The sequence below is a fragment of the Asparagus officinalis genome, chromosome 2 (assembly GCF_001876935.1).
Source record: "Asparagus officinalis chromosome 2, Aspof.V1, whole genome shotgun sequence".
NCBI lineage: Eukaryota > Viridiplantae > Streptophyta > Magnoliopsida > Asparagales > Asparagaceae > Asparagus > Asparagus officinalis.
Genome location: NC_033795.1, coordinates 76,857,866 through 76,877,354, shown reverse-complemented (window position 1 = coordinate 76,877,354; position 19,489 = coordinate 76,857,866). Strand labels below are relative to the sequence as shown.

The 19,489-nt window shown below is 44.4% G+C and overlaps 1 long non-coding RNA gene across 1 annotated transcript; it reads right to left on the bottom strand.

Moving 5' to 3' along the window:
- On the bottom strand, positions 8,614-10,017 carry LOC109829749. Its single transcript, XR_002244128.1, has 3 exons — positions 9,951-10,017; positions 9,691-9,775; positions 8,614-8,675 (listed from the first exon to the last, which is right to left on the bottom strand). It is a non-coding gene; the product is annotated as an uncharacterized LOC109829749 (long non-coding RNA).

The window sequence follows — 19,489 nt, the reverse complement described above, 5'->3', positions numbered from 1 at the left end:
CCTGGACCTTCTAAGATTTCCTCCGGAGTCGGAGTTGTCTTAGTTTCCCCGGGAAAACATGTGATGCCTCGAGCTTATTCACTGACCGAACCATGCTCGAACAACGTAGCCGAGTATAACGCGCTACTTATTGGACTCAGCTTTGCTAAAGAGCTGGGGGTCGAGTACCTCGAAGCTTTCGGTGATTCTCAACTAGTAGTTAAACAAATTCAGGGAGAGTATGAGGTCAGAAATCAAGACTTGATACCATACCACAAGGTGGCAGTCGAGATGGCAGAATCGTTTGAAGGATTCTTCATCGAATACATTCCACGCTTACAAAATACGTATGCAGATGCGCTGGCAGCGTTAGCTGTGTCCCTGGCGCAGCCTCCAGAAACGGAACAGTTCGTTACGGTGAGAACTCACCAACTCTTTGTGCCAATCTACGATGAAGATGACAAGGAAGAGGATATTAAAGAAGTACACTCAACTCAGGTGGAATTCGAACCCCGAGATTGGCGTTTTCCTATCATAGATTACGTCCTCCATGGGATCTTACCAGAAGATGTGAAAGAAAGGGACTCAATCCGACGAAGAGCCGGAGCATTTGCATCCTTCGGCTACGTCATGGCCTTTTGAGACTTGGGGAATGGATATCGTTGGTCCCATAAATCCCCCGTCCGTCAAAGGTGATCGATTTATTCTCGCGATCACCGATTACTTCTCCAAATGGGCTGAAGCTATCCCACTCAGGGAAGTTAAGACAAGCAACGTGATTGCATTCATCAAACACCACATTATTTACCGATATGGTGTCCCAAGACGGATTATACACGACAATGGTCCTCAATTCGTCAGCAATGCCTACATTAGGTTTTGCGAGAAGTTCAGAATTCAGGACCTCTCATCAACGGCGTACAATCCCGCAGCAAATGGATTGGCTGAAGCCTTCAACAAGACTATCATCAAACTTTTATCAAAACTCGTGAAGACTAACAAACGAGATTGGGATGACAAGCTTGGCGCGGCACTATGGGCCTATCGTACCACGGTGCGTACACCGACGGGAGCAACCCCGTATTCTTTGGTGTACGGATGTGAAGCAGTCCTTCCGTTAGAAATACAGATTCCGTCTCTTCGAATCGCTCTCGCAACCCAGATGACGACCGAAGAACAACATCAGAAACGCCTCGAGGAACTCGAGATGCTCGATGAAAAGCGCTTAGAAGCTCAACAGCACATTGAGCTTTACCAAGCCAGAATTTCTAGAGCTTTCGACAAAAAGGTTCGACAACGGAGTTTTAAAGAAGGAGATTTGGTCTTAACCGAACGTCGACCTATGATCCTTAACTCTAAGAAGAAAGGCAAATTTGAACCCAAATGGGAAGGGCCGTTCGTAGTAGAGACAGTCTATTCGAGTGGCGCATATCGCCTCACTACCAAGGAAGGCGACCGGCTTATGATGCCGATAAACGGCAAGTTCCTGAAGAAATACTATCCTTAGTATATTCAGGATAATCAATGTATCGGGAAGTTCCCAGAAGAATACTGCATGTGGTATTCTTAGGGATAACCCAGTTGCTATAATAAATAAAAATTCACACTTGGACTCTGAATGTTTTCGAAGTTAAAGCGTGTTTTATTATTGATTAATGAGATTTGATCTTTTTGATAAATCAATCTTTCCCCACAAAATCCTCCACTGATCAAATCAATTGACAGTGGGTCCACTAAAATTCTATCCGCCAATTCATGGCAATTCCCAAAACTTGACGTGATAAGGCCTAATCACTTAACATCAAAATCCCCCATCGAGGGGCTATCACAAACCAGTATTTTTACTGCTACCTGTATTCCGCTCTCTTTGCTTTCAGGTCAAACCTATAAAAGTTAGGGCCAAAGCCAAATTCTCCTCTCGATTCTTTCCATGAACGAGAGGTTCATTTTCAATTCGAGCAATCAAACCTATAAAAGTTAGGATTGCCTCCGACCTCACTTAGTCAAACCTGCAGATAGGTAAGACTAAGATCGAGTCATCTCTTTCGATGAACGAAAGACTTCCATCTTTTCTTTTTCAGCCAAACCTATAAAAGTTAGGGTCGAAATTGGAATTTCCCCTCAATAAATGAGGAACTCTTTTCTTAGATCAAACAACCAATCCTATAAAAGTTAGGGTCGTTTGAATCTTTCTGATTCTCGGAGTGGAGATCCCACTTTTAGTTTCATCCTTCCGGATTCTGGGGGTGGAGATCCCACCTCGAGTTTCCCTTCCGACTGAAGATAGAATATAAAATTCTTCCTCTTCAGTGTTGAAAGATAGAATATAAAATTCTTCATCTTTCGTTTTCGGGTTTGTCTTTACCCTGAGAAAAGACATAATTCTCAAATCCGCGCACTTTATGCCCGGGGAATTTTATCTCGATTCCTAAATAGAGATAAGCCTACGCCTAACACGCGTCGCCGGTTTAGTCTTTCACCGATTGAAAAAGACACCAGGGTCTAAGCCTGGGGAATTTACCCCGAAGCCTAAGGAGGGGTAAGTCAACGCCTAACAAGCGTTGCCGGGTGCCGTATCCCCGTAAGAAATGGCGAAGTCTATGTATTCAAAGTCATAGCACCAAGTCTAAGTGAATTAATTCTCTTAGCGCAACGTTACATGTGAAACGGGTTTTAATAATTCATATGCTAGCCCGATTCAAACGGTAATCGGTAAAGGCACATCAAATCCGTTGAAGGCTGGGGGTTTGCCAAAAATCTTAAGTCTACGTCTAACACACGTCGCCGGTTTAGTCTTTCACCGATTGAAAAAAGACACCAGGGTCTAAGCCTGGGGAATTTATCCCGAAACCTAAGAAGGGGTAAGTCAACGCCTAACACGCGTTGCCGTTTAGTCTACTCCCATGAGAAAGACAAAGCCTATGTATTCAAAATCATAGCACCAAGTCTAAGTGAATTAATTCTCTTAGCGCAACGTTATGTGCGGAACGGATTCAAAATAATCCGCACACTAGCCCGACTCAAACGGTAGTCGGTAAAGGCTCATCAAATCCGTTGATGGCTGGGGATTTGCCAAAAATCCTATCAATATCATGAAGGGTTGTTGATCTGCCAGCATAAGCCGCTTCCAATTGGTGAACAAGCCCCTCTGCTTCCCAAATCTTAGAATCGGCAGATATTTGAGCTTCGCGCCATGCTTGTAACTTGGCTTCCATCTGAGCGTCTACATATGAAGAAACTCCGGCCGCCCGAAATCCCTTCAGCTTTTTAAGCTCGCACTCGAGGCAAACCAAGTCTGCAGTAATAATGTCCGCCAGGTCTGAATACCCTTGACTCCTTAGAAGAGTCACTTGGGTGTCGAGATATGACTTGAAGAGACTAATAGAAAGCCCGCTACGGAGGAGATTGTCAACCATCTCGTTCACGAACGAGAAGAAAGAGCGAATTTCCATGCGAATGAGCATTTTATCTGGATCGTTATTGGATAGTAGCGCCGTAACGAGATCGTAAAGCTGAGTTGAAAGTCCTAAAAAGAAGAGTAGCTATTTAGGAATCTTAGTCCGAATAGTTTCAAGATAAATATCGAAAAAGGGCTCACCAATAACTACTGCAGGTTCTCCAGTTTGACACTCTGCGTTCGACACCCCTTGCACGCTTGTACGAGTTGTCGAAGTTATTGCGGATGTGATAGTCGCAGATGTACCAACTTCTTCAGTTGGTCTTGCGATTTGTTCAGCCGGGTAGATCCCCGCAGCTGCAGTAGTCATCTCGGTCGCCAGGGTCGTGTGCTGAGTTTGGGCCGCTGACGACTGAGTTTCCATGATAATTCCTGCCAACAGCAAGAAATCAAGACCCTCGAGAACGTCAGATATCCCAACAATAGTAGTAGTATCAGTCTTAACGACTGGTCCTACAAGAATGACTCCCTTAAGGCTAAGTAAAACTGATAAGGGAATAACCTTCACAGAAGGACACAATCCATACCTGAAGAGGAACCAGACTCGACGATTGGTTCAACAAGCTCGGGGATTGGTTCAATAACTTCAATGAGGGGTTCAGCCGTTTCAAAGACTGGCTCAACGGCGTCGATGACCGGTTCGGCAGTTTCGACAACTGGTTCAATAGCATCTCGGCAAGATTGTTCTGATAACATGTCGTCAAGTAGTCTGTCACCAGAGCCCGAGGGATCTTGTAAAGGATCAGACGGAAGTACACCGGTTGCATGATGAGAGGTTCCTTTATCACTCGGGTCTTCCATTGGAACATCTGAAGAAAATTCTAAGTATCAAGACATGGAAAGAGAGGTTGAAAATCAGCAATTCGAATAATTTCAAGATGAATATCGAAACATGGCTCACCAATAACTACTGAAGGTTCTCTAGTTTGACACACTGCGTTCGACGCCCATTGCACGCTTGCACGAGTTGTCGAAGTTATTGCGGATGTAATAGTCGCAGATGTACCGACTTCTTCAGTTGGTCTTGCGATTTGTTCAGCCGGGTAGATCCCCGCAGCTGCAGTAGTCATCTCGGTCGCCAGGGTCGTGTGCTGAGTTTGGGCCGCTGACGACTGAGTTTCCATGATAATTCCTGCCAACAGCAAGAAATCAAGACCCTCGAGAACGTCAGATATCCCAACAATAGTAGTAGTATCAGTCTTAACGACTGGTCCTACAAGAATGACTCCCTTAAGGCTAAGTAAAACTGATAAGGGAATGACCCTCACATAAGGACGAAATCCATACCTGCAGAGGAACCAGCCTCGACGATTGGTTCAACAAGCTCGGGGACTGGTTCAATAACCTCAATAACGGGTTCAACCGTTTCAAAGACCGGCTCAACGGCGTCGATGACCGGTTCGGCAGTTTCAACAACTGGTTCAATAGCATCTCGGCGAGTTTGTTCTGACAACATGTCGTCAAGAAGTCTGTTATCAGAGCCCGAGGGGTCTTGCAAGGGATCAGACGAAAGTGCATCAGATGTATGATGAAATGTTTCTTTATCACTCGGGCCTTCCATTGGAACATTTGAAGAAAATTCTAAGTATCAAGACATGGAAAGAGAGGTTGAAAACCAGCGATGAAAGAAAGAACTTCACCTCCGGGGATGACGGCACGTTCTTCAATCCCAACGCCAACAATCGCATCCTGTAGTTTTTCTAAAAGAGCCAGAAGCATGTAAGCAATTAGAGGAGGAACGAGCTCTGAGTCGTTTAATACCCGAGATTGCCATCTAAAAGGTGTACTACCAGTAATGGGAGTACCTGGACTAGCAACCACCGTCGACGAATCAGTTCCAACACCCGTCAAAGCCTGGCCCACGGCCTCATCCGCTTGTGGCATAAGGCATGACTCCCCAAAAAAGCCTATATCGGGAGAGGGGGGGTCGCACATCATCGTGTCTTCGTTATGACCCCCTGGGACATAGAATTTACTAAGTTTGAGGCTTGGTAAAAAAATGAGAATGATTGAAATATTACCTTCTCCACCAACGGGTGCATCGCCGATCGCCTCCGTTTGAGAAGTCTGAAGTTTAGTGGGGCGCTTGATGGTTAACTTTAACCTTTTCGTGGGCCGGGTCTCTTGGAGATCCACAGGTCTATCTTGTATGGATATGGCAGGTGGCTCAACTTGCGATCCCGCTTGAGCTATGGTCCGAGATCGGGCACGGGTAACGAGGCCACCTCCCTCTTCCTCCTCGGAATCTACATTTGAAAGTTCAACAATCATCCTATTGTAAGTAGGCAAAATTCTCCATTTTTTACGAGCTTTAAGTCGACGAGCTCGATCAGCAATCGACAAGTCCCATAGTTCTTTACAAAAAGATTCAGACAAACCTGCCGCGTTTTCCTCAAAACCACTGTTGACTTCTGTAGCAACATCGGCAGCGAATTCACCTTCTTCGGAAGTTTCCTCTTCAGAAGCAAATGACTCTTCTTCTATTTCCCTCATTTTCTGCTTGCCTTTGCCTGAGGGACCAGCGAGCTTCTTTTCGCGCCTCCTTCGTTCCAATACATCCTCTCGAACTATCCTCGCAGCGATGCGCGATGCAGCTTCTGTCATCAGATCCTCAATCGACCGCAGGGGGACGGGGTTGTCAGCAATCATGATCCATTTACAGCATAGATATGTGAGCTCTAGATGACGATCAGTGTTCGGCAGATAGAACTTGGCACCGGTACAACCCGTTGCATTCCACAGCCAGGCGCGAACGCCATCCACTAGTCCGCCGCGAGTATTAAACTTTGGATTCGGATTCCCGACGTATAATTGATCATATCCGAATTGACGTGCGAACCGGCACGGCAAATAGGGCTCCAAATAGCAGCGCTCCTTTACTCGGAAAAGGAGATGGCCTGGCCTTATGTTCATGAGCCATCTGAAACAGCCGACATCGAGAGAGGTCCGGTCAGTACCGGGTGCTTCCACATCAGCAAGCATCCCGCTATATCTACCAGGAAATCGGGGAAGGCATGGGTTGATTACCCAACCTTTGTGCATGTGTAAGCTCTTTCTTATATCCGGGAAGGTCCGAATTGGCCATTTACACTCCTCATATAGTTGTAGCAAAGGAGTGGACAGATCTGCACTCTTAGGAGGTGTCATCAAATCAGGACGATGGAGAACTAGCCATCCCATCAAATAGGTATAAGGGAATTCCGTCTTCGGCATGGGGATCTTCACGGAGGGGGTACTTTCAGTCTGAGTGAAAGTTGTGGTCAGCTGGCGAAGCCCACGATGAATACCGGCGATCATGGCTGGCAAGAGGGATAGGCTTCTCCCATGAGCAAGCTGAACAGCGGGAAACAGTACTTCAATCGGCAAGGCATCTGAAGTTTGGTACGGCACTACGCATTTCTTCAACCAGAGTGCAATATAACCGGCCAGCAAGGTCTTAGGATGGATAGACTTCTCCGCTTGCAATAAGAAAGTCCTGAACTTGGTTCCTGCACAAAATCGGTCTTGAGCACTCGCGATGGTGTAGGAGCGGGCGTCGCATTTTTTAATCAACTTATCAATCTCTGAACGGGCCAACGGTTCCAGTTCACAAATATCTTCACCAGTTTTCTCCAAATTCTTAAACAAGTAGCAGGAGAATTGCTTCAAGCTTATTTGAGGAGATTTCTTCCTCGCAACCGGATTAGCGCCAGCTAAAGCAATTTGATAATGACACGTGAGCTCCCATAATGTGTCATATCGGGCAGGTTTATGAGTCTTTAACTTTTGTAGCTCCTGATTGGAGGGAAAATATTCTTGATACGGGATATCTCCCAACTGAAGTCCGGATACTTTGTGCATTTCGTGAAAAGGTAATCCCAATTCTCCATTCCGTGTCACAAAGGTATTAGAATCTGGATTATACAGTTCCATCAACCCCAAGAAGTGAAGAGCGTTCACCATTAACCCGTATTGAGTGGCCCGAATGGCTTCATACAATCTCATGGACTTTAACTCAGTGCCCCAGCGGTGGAGGACATAACCTGTCATCCGACCCCACCATGCTTTGTCGGAAGAATGAGACCACCCAAAACATCGATAATTCTCGATGGGTAGCTCACGTCCTAGTTCAGCGAGACGATTCTTCACAGTACGAGCTCTTATAGGCAGCTCCCCTTTAGGCGGGTCCTCCAGTCCCATCACGCCCGGGTGTAACCCTGTGATATGTCTTCTGCCACGAGAACCCGGAAGTGAATGGCTGGTGACGTACCCACAAGAGATACTGGCATGTTCCTCTGTCAAGGTCCACGGCATCTGTCGCGTTACCGCTTGTCCGCGCAGTTCTGTTAGTGAACGGTGACGAGGGAATGGAGGAAGGTATAAGCAAGTTGTGCCGTCACTGTGTAGCCACCGCTCATCCACAAGCTTTACGACATCAGGATCCGTCACAGAATCGCCGAACAGATAATGAGTCTCCCTTAAAGGATGATCAGGATCCGTATCCTCAGCAAACGGCGCGCCGGTAATTAATTGATGCGTGATGCGACGACTTCCCTCCCGTACCAACTTACAGAATTCATCCGGAAGGTCCAAGGCGAATTGAGAAGTGCGTGGGATTGACGCCGGATTATCAACGGCAGTGTAATAACTACTCCTATGGCCATCTATCTCGTATTGAGAAAACGGCGTTGCAGGATATTCAACTGAAACAAGTAACGCATGTTTATCATACGTAGTTATAAAAAAATATTCAGGCGACACAGGGGGTCGAACTCTTTTCACCAAATAGGGTCGCCCTCTTGTAATTGGCGAGACGATTTTAGCGGTATTACGAATTCACAAGGTAACGTACATCTTCACGCAAGTGATGCAGTGATGTACCCTATCTTAAGGAACGTAATACGGCAGAAAATCGCCCCATATGGCCTTAAGACGCGTTTTGACCAAGCAAAACGTATCCGGTAAGCATCCACCCCCACGAAGGAGGGTATCAACTCTTCCCAACTGCCTCACCAAGGAGGACAGGGCGGGGATGTAATATAGAAGCATCCACCCCCACAAAGGAGGGTATCGGCTCTTCCTGGCTGCCTCACCAAGGAGGACAGATAGGGTATGCGATATGCAGCATGATATAAGAATTCTAAATTCAGGAACAGAAAATTACAAAGGCTTACCAGTAAAAGACAAGTGCTCCCTCTCAGGTGATTGAGTGGCTGAGCGGCTCCTCGGGAGGCGCGATCTCCTCGTCGACATAGCTAATCTGCAATGAAGACCAACAGCTCAGTCAGATCAAGAATCAAAATACATGAATCAAAGACTATAAGGGAAATTGTGAATCTTTAATTGAAATTCTACAAAATGGAATTTTCCAATTAAGGGTCCAATTAAACCTATACGACATTCTCGGTTCAAGTTAAGTGTCACCGAGTTAAACATAAGGTCTCGATCATGTCAACATGCAGATTCACGAACTCAGTCATGTATAAGTTCGAATTCAAGGCATATAAAGTTCTTGAGTCATGTACAAATTCGGATCCAAGGCATACACAAGTTGGGATACAAGGTTGGATTCAGTCGCATAGAGTTCAATCATGTACAAGTTCGAACCATACAAGAGTGCAATCACATACAAGGATTCATTTATGCACGAATTCAGTTATATACAAAGCTCGAGTACCATACAAGAGTGCAATCACATACAAGGATTCATTTATGCACGAATTCAGTTATATACAAAGCTCGAGTCATACACAAGCTCGAATCATTTATGCACGAATTCAGTTATATACAAAGCTCGAGTCATACACAAGCTCGAATTCAAATAATTCGGGCGCATACAAGTTTGGATTCAAGTTCTCGAGCCACGTACAAGTTCGAGTTCAATCGTATATCAGGTTCGACCACGTGCAACCAAATTCAGGGAATTCTCATTCAAATACATGCACAAGATCAAATTCAAGTCATCAATCAAAGGCTATTTCGGCCATGTACAAGTTTAGGCTCCACTCAAATACACTACAAGTCTGAATGCAATCATCAACAATTAACCAAGAGTCAAAATTCGACCTCGACAAGGCACAAGTCCAAGAGCACCAACTCAAGAAATCAGTCATGCCACAATTTTTTTAGCCATGAACAGTCCAAAGTTTCGGCCAACAAAGAGTTCTTTTAGGCATCAATTTCAGGTTTTTCCCCACCACAAGAATTAAAGTTCAATTACCAAACTAAAGGTCACAGACAAAACCAAAATTGAAGCAGAAGCATTCGAGGTTCACCTGAACTCGAGAAGAGCGTGATCTGAGTTGGGAAAATCCACCACTAAGCAAAACTTGAATCTGAGGCAAAGAGGGAGCTGAGATCCTGACAAGAAATCAGAGTGAAAAAAAAAAAAAAACCAAGTCAAATCGAAGAGGGGTGGCCAAAATCAAGAACAGAAAACTTAATTCTAACTTAAAATTCGGAATTAGGGTTTCAAACCCCCTTTACAATTGAGAACACAAGATGAAACTTAGCCAAAGTTGAGGATGACGCCTACCTGAATCAAAGTCGGCGAATTCGAGGAGGAGAATCGCACCAAGCCGTTGAAAACCTAGCTCTTGACTTCGGTTGGAACAAAGGATAGAGTGAAAACCGAGTCAAATTGAAAGGGGGTAACCAAGATCAAGATTATAAAGCTTAATTCGTACCTGAAATCGAAATCCAAGGCAGGAACTCCACTCGATGCTTAAGCTCGAACTCACGTTGGAAGAATCACAAACCCTAGGTTTTAATCTCCCTTTACTCAGATCCAAGTTGGAAGAAGAGGAGAAGGAATCAGTGTGGAATTTAAAGGGTTTAGGGAGTTCTGATCTTGGAGAAGTTCTTGGATGGCTGGAATTCATGGAGAAAAGAAACCGAACAGGGGCTGGAACCGATGAAGAAGGAAGAAGAAGAAGCAAAGAATCGGGATTTTTTATCACTTTGTCCCCCCATCCGACCCGCGTTCCGCGGGTCGGATTCATGTCCGACCCGCGTGCTCGCGGGTCGGATTAATCCGACCCGCGATCACGCGAGTCGGATCTATCTGACCCGCGTGAACGCGGGTCAGACTCAATTCAGTGTCCGTTTTGCAGTATTTTCGTCCGTTTTCGTCCGTTTTCGAAATTTTCGAAGCTTAACCTCATCTCCCGGACAATTTCACGGTGTTTTTGCTCACATTTGGAATGTTCAGAGTTCGACTTCATTTCCCGGAATATTCGGGACCGTTCAATTCCGTCTCCCAAATAATTGCGAGATATTTTCGTCTATTTCCAGAATATTCGAGACCCAATTTTATATTTTGGGTGATTTCGTGATTTTTCACCTATTTTGGTATATTCGGGACCCAATTTTATATTTTGGGTGATTTCGCGATATTTTGAGTGATTGTCAGAATATTTGAAATCCAAACTCCAACGGGTACATGAGTCTAAACTGTTTCCCATTCAGACAGGAAGTTCCTAGAGAATATTACAGATAATAATTCTTAAGGATAACCTGGCAAACTCCAACGGGTACATGAGTCTAAACTGTTTCCCATTTTGACGGGAAGTTCCTAGAGAATATTACAAATAATAATTCTTAAGGATAACCTGGCAACCTCCGACGGATACACGAGGTTAAACTGATTCCCGAAACTCCCAGGAGTACACGAGTATAAACTGGTTCTCCTCAGGTTAACGCGAAACCCTAAGGTCAACGCCGGTCAACGCGTAGCCTTAGGTCAACGTCGGTCAACGCGTTGCGATGAAAGTCAACACCGATCGATTCGAAACCCTAAGGTCAACGTCGGTCAACGCGTAGCCCTAGGTCAACGCCAGTCAACGCGTTGCAATTGATCCAAAAGTCAACTCAATGACATATCAACAAAAAAAATCCACTCACCAATTCTGGTTCAAGGCTTCAACAACGGTCAGACGATAAACGCAGTACTGAGAAAATCTTAGCTATTCGACAAAATACGGAATACGCTAAAATATGGAGAAGTTAAGAATCGAAACCATCTGTAGCTCCTTTAACACCGAATGAAGGTGGGGATCCATCATATCCAAAGCGTTTCAGACTCCTCTATAAAGGAATGAGGCTGAAACACTTTGGAGGGGGTATCTGTAGGCGTCTAAAATTGTCTACGAGAGCCCGCACGAAACTCGAAGCAATGAATGGGCGAGTCAAGAAGATTCGTCAAACCAACTCGTGCGCGTCGGTCAAACGCGTGCACGTCAATCAACTCGTGCGCGCCAGTCAACGCGCGCACGTCGATCAGCCCGTGCGCGTCGGTCAACGCGCGTACGTCGAATCAACTCGTACGCGCCGGTCAAACGCGTGCACGTCAACCAACTCGTGTGCGCCGGTCAACGCGCGCACGTCAACCAACTCGTGCGCGCCAGTCAACGAGTGCACGTCAAATCACCTCGTGCGCGCCAGTCAACGCGCGCACGTCAATCAGCCCGCGCGCATCGATCAGCACGCGTATATTAACCAATGCGCGTTCAACGATTGGTCTCGCGACGAAGCATACAAATCAACAAATCTATCGAATACGCGACAAGAACAAGACCCGGAAGAAAGAAACCAAAAAAGGAGAAAGTCGGCGAACCCGCGCCTTGCGCAGGACGGAATGATCCGACCCGCGCAAGCGCGGGACGGACCAATCCGACCCGCGCAAGCGCGGGTCGGACCAATCCGACCCGCGCAAGCGCTGGTCGGATTATTCCGACCCGCGCGAGCGCGGGTCAGATTGTTCTGCCACGCAGTAAAGTTCCAAAACACGTTTTGACGGTTTTAAATTGGTTTTTTGCAGGGTTTATCGGTTCCAGGGGTTCTTAACTGACTTGAGATCATCCCCAAACGTGGTTAGGCTGCTGTTGACTGAAGATAGAGCCAAATCCCTTGTTCTTATCCAAATAACCGCATTTTGAGGCCTATAAATATGAACCAAAGGCCTCCATTTTCTGGATCTGGAATTTTATCAAGAGGACGAGGTGCTGCTGGATTGGAGGGTGAAGGAGCACGAATTTCAGCAAAGGACAGCGAGATCCCGGTGAACTTCAGCACAAAGGAGAAGTCGTTCGAAGGATCAGAAGCCCGTACGTCCGTTCCTTGAGATTAGGCTTAGTCTTAATCTCGAGAAGAGCCCTGATGAAGGCGAAGCTCTGTCAAATTTTCTATAACCGGATCTGATTCAAGGTCGTCCACGGATTAACCCCGGCACCGGCTAAAGACCCACGCAAGCAAGAGCCGATAAACGGATCTTGTGTTTATTTTCAAGAAAGTTGTAATCTTTTTCTTTTGTTATTTGAATTCATTTGTAACGCTTAAAGTTAATGAAATCAATGACTAAGGTGACTTTCAACGGAAACAGCTTGGGAATCATAAATTTGAGGATCATGAATAGAGCTTTGTTAGGAAAATAGCTCTGGAAATGGTTTGATGGAAGTCCTGGTCTTTGGAAACAAATTAGTTTTCATAAATATTTTGAAAAAAAGAGTTGGACAGAGTTTTTATACTCTAGGAGAGTTCTTTTATCACATTTTTGGAGGAATCTCTTTGTTAATATTGAAAGTTTTTTATGCAGCTCTCAACTGGAGGTTGGAAAAGGAAATTACACTTTATTTTGGCTTGACAAGTGGGTAGGCTCATTTACTCTTGCAGCTCTTTTTCCATCTTTATTTGCTATTTCATCCTTTCCTTTTTCTACTGTTAGTAGCATAAGGAAAAAAGAAAATAATATGTAGAGATGGGTTGTCAAATTTAAGAGACAGTTAACTGGGATTTTTGTTTCCCAGTTTTTTTCTTTGATGAATTTACTTAATTCCATTTCTATAGAGCAAAATGAAGATAAAAGAAAATGGTTGTGGGAGACAAAAGAGAGCTTCACTTAATTCCATTTCTATAGAGCAAAATGAAGATAAAAGAAAATGGTTGTGGGAGACAAAAGAGAGCTTCACAGTAAAATCTTTCTATCAATTTTTATGAAGATAAAAGAAAATGGTTGTGGGAGACAAAAGAGAGCTTCACAGTAAAATCTTTCTATCAATTTTTAATTGATGGAGGTTTGAGGTATGAATGTAAAAATCTTTGGAAGCTCCCTATTCCTTTAAAAGTGAAGTTCCTTATCTGGTTGGCTCTAAGACAGAGTTTGAATACAAAAGATATACTGGGAAAAAAAGGAATTCATTTGAAAAATGTTTGATGTTTATGCTCTAAATTGGAAGAGAATCATACACATTTATTCATCAAGTGTGATTTTGTTTACTCAATATGGAAATCAATTCAATTCAAACTAGAAACTGAAGATAATTTTAATTTTGGATCCTTAAAAGAAGTATGGCTCAACTGGGAAGTTGGTGATGATGAGAATTGCAAAATTAAAAGAGATGTTTTCATTTGTTCTCTAGTTTGGTGTGTATGGCAGGAGCGCAATGACAAACTTTTTTCTAATAAAAGGAAGAGATCTCTTGAGCTTTTAAACAAAATCATGACTTTCTCAACCTTTTGGTTAGGTTCTAAGATTGCTTCTGCTCGGGCTACCAGACTACAGGAAAGAAGACGGAAGAGGATTGTTGATAGTCTGCAAGTGGTTGGAGCTGCTAGAAGAGAAAACAGAGATTTGGTGAATGCGGTGATCCAGCTCGAATGATTTGTAATCAGCTCAGTCTTGATTTTGTCCTCTATCTGATCTTTAAAACTTTCTTAAAGTTGGATTTGGTTTACTTTTGGTTTTTATTAACACCTATTAGGTTCATATCCTTGTGGAGGGATGCATGGTTGGGTACAGAGTGGTGTTTTTTTTGCATACTTTGTAGTTTTTTGTAGTGGACTTCAATACACACTTTTGGTTGGGAGTGTGTAGGTTTATGTAACAACCACTTTTGTTAATATTTAGCTGGCTGGATTACCTTTATGGTAATCCATCCTTTTTCTCAAAAAAAAATAGTTGAGAGGGGAGAAAGTATCCAGTGGAGACAGTCCATGACCTTCAATGTGCATCAAATAGGTGTCAATCATAGGATCCGTGCATGAGCCTCGATGTCCAATAATCCAATGGTTGACATTTTTTTAGTGCACACTAAATACCATGAACCGATGACCATTTGATACTTTCTCCTCCAAAGATACCGAACTAACCCAATAATTAATGAGGTTAGGAGAGACGAAAAATTGGGCGGGTTTGTCCCAAGCCCAGGTGCGGGGAACCAGTTCAGTTGTGGGCCGCGACCTTTAAGCTAGGTGGTTGAAACTAGGCTGGTCTAGGCTATGGGCTTTCCCGGCAAAATATTTTCACCGCCTCATTCTGTCTAATTTATTATGGGGACGGCAACACTCCATAGATGAGAACACACCAAAAGTTTCTTTTCTGTACAGAACTACCTCTACAAAGAAGTTGTTGCGTCATAACTAGGGCCTGGCGAAAGTTCAGAGATAAGGGATTTTGTGCGCAGCGAAAATTTCGGCAGAGTTTCTGGTGTACAATAAGAGAGGAATATCTCAATAAGAATTCCCGTCTCACCAAGGAAACAAGAATCTGAAGTGAATATCTCAACAAAGTGAGATATTCCTCTCATCAGTTCTAGGACTGACTTGTCGAGGGATCCTAAAAACTATTACAATGGCCACAAACACAAACAAACCAATTTTACGTGGTTCGGTAAACTGTCTGTGTGCATGGGACAAGAAGGGGGAATCTACTATTAGAGAGGAGAGAATACAACTAGGGTTTACAATCACTCAATCTAAACCCTCAAACAAACTCTCAAATCCCTCACACAAAGGCTCTCTCAAAACAGCAAAACAAAAGCACTTTTTCTTTCTGCAGCCGCACACCATAAACCCTTGCACGCAGCCCCAATGAATCACCCAGCCTTCTGCTTTGCTTTTTCTCCGTAGCCGCCAAAAAGACTCCTCTGCTTCTTGCACACAGCCGCAACCCCCTAATTTGTACCGTACTTGCTCCCCCTGCTTTGCTTGCACGAAACCCTAGAGCAAATAGAGAATTTATAGGCTGCTAGCAATCGGATGGGCCTCACATTCATGTGCTCTATCTTTCACGCGGAAAGGGAAACAGCCGAAACACACCTCTCGTTCACGTGCTCTCCCTGCAGTTGATGAGTTGTGTTTCACCCACGTGAGTGGGTGGGCCCCCATGTTTGCTCACAATTCTCCACATCGGCGAAGTTTCTTCCAAAACTGAGCCGACACCAACCAAACCTAATGTCTCACTTGTTACGTCCAGTACGCCATGGCAACGGACTTATGACAACGGACTCCATCCACAACAAGTCAAGACCCAAACGGGAATGTAATCACTCTCCAAATGTTAGTATCAACCAATCAAATCGATCTCACCCCCATCAAAATCTAACCCGACTGCATCATAAAGACTGCCTACGTATCCTCTTGCCCAATGAATCAAGCCTTCACGTAGTTCACCCAAATGGCCGCGAACGACCTCAATCCAATAGAAGAGTTCGCAACCCTTCTCCAATATCATCAATTCTGCGGCTGATAGCATCTTCAATGGCCTCAAACACCTCCACCTGAGGTGAACCAATGGCCATATCCAAACTATGTCTGCCAGCTGCACTCAAATCAAAACCCAACTCATCATCTGCACCTAAATTCAAATGATCCTTAAGTTGTGTCACCTCAGCTGGAATCTCAAACAATACAGTATGATTTGGAGTAATCTTCACCCAATGTGGAGTAGCATCACACTCCACCCGCTGCGATACCTCTAAGGTCTGTCCAAAACTCTCCACCTGCTGAGAGTCAAATAGCTCCCTCATCGAAGCCTCAACCGAAGTGACACTACCAGACCAAACACCCAATTGAATTTTACCTCCTATCACAGCAATTAACAACTCTTTAATAAGATGGCTCGAATATGTCGAAGCCTCAGTCCAGAAACTCTTCTGCAGACTATTGCTTGATAACAAATACCGATCCTCCTCCAGCAAGACACGGTTTTCCAAATTTACCACCCTATCAAGTTGCCCTAAGCTTTTCTTTCCAACGAAGTGTCTCGAAATGCCGTGAGCTCGGCTCCAATACAAAAATAGGTCCATCTTGTACCTCCCAACAAAATCAGAATGAAGTACCTTCACCTTTCTGTCCATCTTACACTTCTTCAAACTGTTAGAGACTACTAGGACTTTCTCCAATGGGGATTTAGTTGCAACCCAAACACGCCTAGAACAGTCACCAACAAAGGAAACCAAACGCCTATTACCTCCCAATTATGCCCCTTTGGAAGGCCCCCAAACATCCACGTGAACTCCTCTAGAACGACCCTTAGCTCGGTGAATAGAGGTGCCAAACTTCACATCGGTCTTCTTGCTCACATCAACATGTTCACTGGACTTCAAACTGCAGGTCTTCACACCCTCTTTCAATCTATGCGAGGAATCAATACTGGAATGGCCAAACCCCAAATGTCGCAGTCTAGTCGAATCAATAGAAGTCGCCACTTCTCCACCTGCCACTATACCTCCAGTCAAGTAATACAGATTATTCCTCCTGACGCACTTCATCACAATCTTAGTCCTCCATAATCTTGAGAACCATGTCCTCAATTCGAACATTCAGACTCTCTCCAACCAAAGCTCCAATCGAGATCAAGTTCTTTCTCAAGGAAGGAACATATCTCACATCATATAATTTCCTAACAGTCCCGTCAAACATCTTGATGCGAATTCTTCCTATTCCAAGGATCTGGCATGTACGGTTATCGGCCATGTACACCACACCACTATCCAGCTTCTCAAAACTGGAGAACCATTCCCTTCTAGGGTATACATGATAGGTCGCATCACTATCCAACATCCATTCAGATTTCTCCGAATAGCTATCTGTAGGACTGATAGAAAGTGAATAAATAGAAGAATCAGAAATATTACCATCAGATATAACGATATTTGCTTCTGATAATGGTTGCTTTCCTTTTCTCTTCTGCTTATTCTTCATCCATTCGTCGAGCTTTGGGCAGTCTTTCTTCCAATGACCCGTCTCTTTGCACCAAGCACACTGATCTTTTTCAATTGTAGGATGTCCTATTCTAGACTGTGACTTCCAATTCTTTCGGTTTGGATCCTTCCCTCTTGCGGCCACGTCTCTGCTACCGACTCAGTTGAAGTCTCATTATCCTTCTTCCGAAGCTGATAATTCACCAGTGCAACAGTGACCTCACTATACGAAAGAGATGCCTTCCCATAAATCAGAGTAAGGACGAAGATCTCATATTCCTCGTCGGGCAAGGAACTCAACAACAACAACGCCTTATCCTCATCTTCAATCATGACATCCATATTCGCCAAATCCGCAAGAAGCTTTGTGTAGGTGTTCATGTGATCTCTAATTGGGGTTCCCTTCTTTAACTGGAAACGATAAAGTCTCCTCTTCAAATGCAAGCGGTTCTTAACACTCTTTGTCAGATACTTGCTTTCGAGAATCTTCCAAATCTTCTTTGCAGAAGTCTCATTCATCACATTATATTTTAGATCTTGAGTCAAACAAGACCTAATCACACCACACGCCGTTTGATTCACCTTCTTCCAAACCTTCTCTTCAATGTCATCTGGCTTGCCATCTAACTCCAATGTATCCTCCTCCAAATTATGCGCGTTCAGTGCATCCAAAATCTCGCATCTCCATAATCCAAAATTATTTGTGTCATTAAACTTCTCCACATCTATCTTCATAGAGTGGATATTCAAACTCTGAATGGTCTTCGCGCCAGAAGCACCACCCTCGACACCCGAAGCACCTTCTTTCCCCGACATCTTTCTCAACGCACCAACGAACGAAGAATAGATCCAAAACTAAAAAGATAGTGTCTTTATCAAAAGATCCCACCTTTATCACCAAACAAAGCCCTAGACGAACTTCCAAATCGATCTACTCCTCCAAATAGCCCAAGCGTAGCCCGAGCTCTGATACCACTTGTTGTGCGCAGCGGAAATTTCGGCAGAGTTTCTGATGCACAATAAGAGAGGAAGATCTCAATAAGAATTCCCGTCTCACCAAGGAAACAAGAATCTGAAGTGAATATCTCAACAAAGTGAGATATCGGCTCTTCCTCTCATCAGTTCTAGGACTGACTTGTCGAGGGATCCTAAAAACTATTACAATGACCACAAACATAAACAAATCAATTTTACGTGATTCGGCAAACTGCCTACGTCCACGGGGCAAGGAGGGGGGATCTACTATTAGAGAGGAGAGAATACAACTAGGGTTTACAATCACTCAATCTAAACCCTAAAACAAACTCTCAAATCCCTCACACAAAGGCTCTCTCAAAACAGCAAAACAAAAGCTCTTTTTCTTTCTGCAGCCGCACACCACAAACCTTTGCACGCAGCCCCAAAAAAATCACCTAGCCTTCTGCTTTGCTTTTTCTCCGTAGCCGCCAAAAAGACTCCTCTGCTTCTTGCACACAGCCGCAACCCCCTAATTTGTACCGTAGTTGCTCCCCTACTTTGCTCGCACGAAACCCTAGAGCAAATAGAGAATTTATAGGCTGCTAGCAATCGGATGGGCCTCACATTCACGTGCTCTATCTTTTCACGCGGAAAGGGAAACAGCTGAAACACACACCTCTCGTTCACGTGCTCTCCCTGCAGTTGATGAGTTGTTTCACCCACGTGAGTGGGTGGGCCCCCATGTTTGCTCACAAGGGAAACTTCACTTCCATAGATCATCGAATGTGGAACTTTTCCCTGCTATCTTTGAAGGAGAGTTTGAAGATCATTGATCTCAATAATCTCTCATCTGATTAGTGCAGATTTATCTATTGATGCCTGTGAACGTAAAGATCTATTTCGAGCCATATGAAATCCTCATATTTGCGCTTTTTATTTTATTTTTCCTATGGTTGTTCGGTTCTTTCTCTGTGACACGAGGATAGTCAATGTCCATAATATTGGGAATAGTCCAGTATTTCAGCTGTAAGCAGATAACAAAAGAAGATAGAAGAAAGGAGATCTGAAAGGCGGCAAAATGGTGAAAAGGGAGGGGGGGATGCAAACAACCTCGGACCACGGACTGGCACCGCTGGCG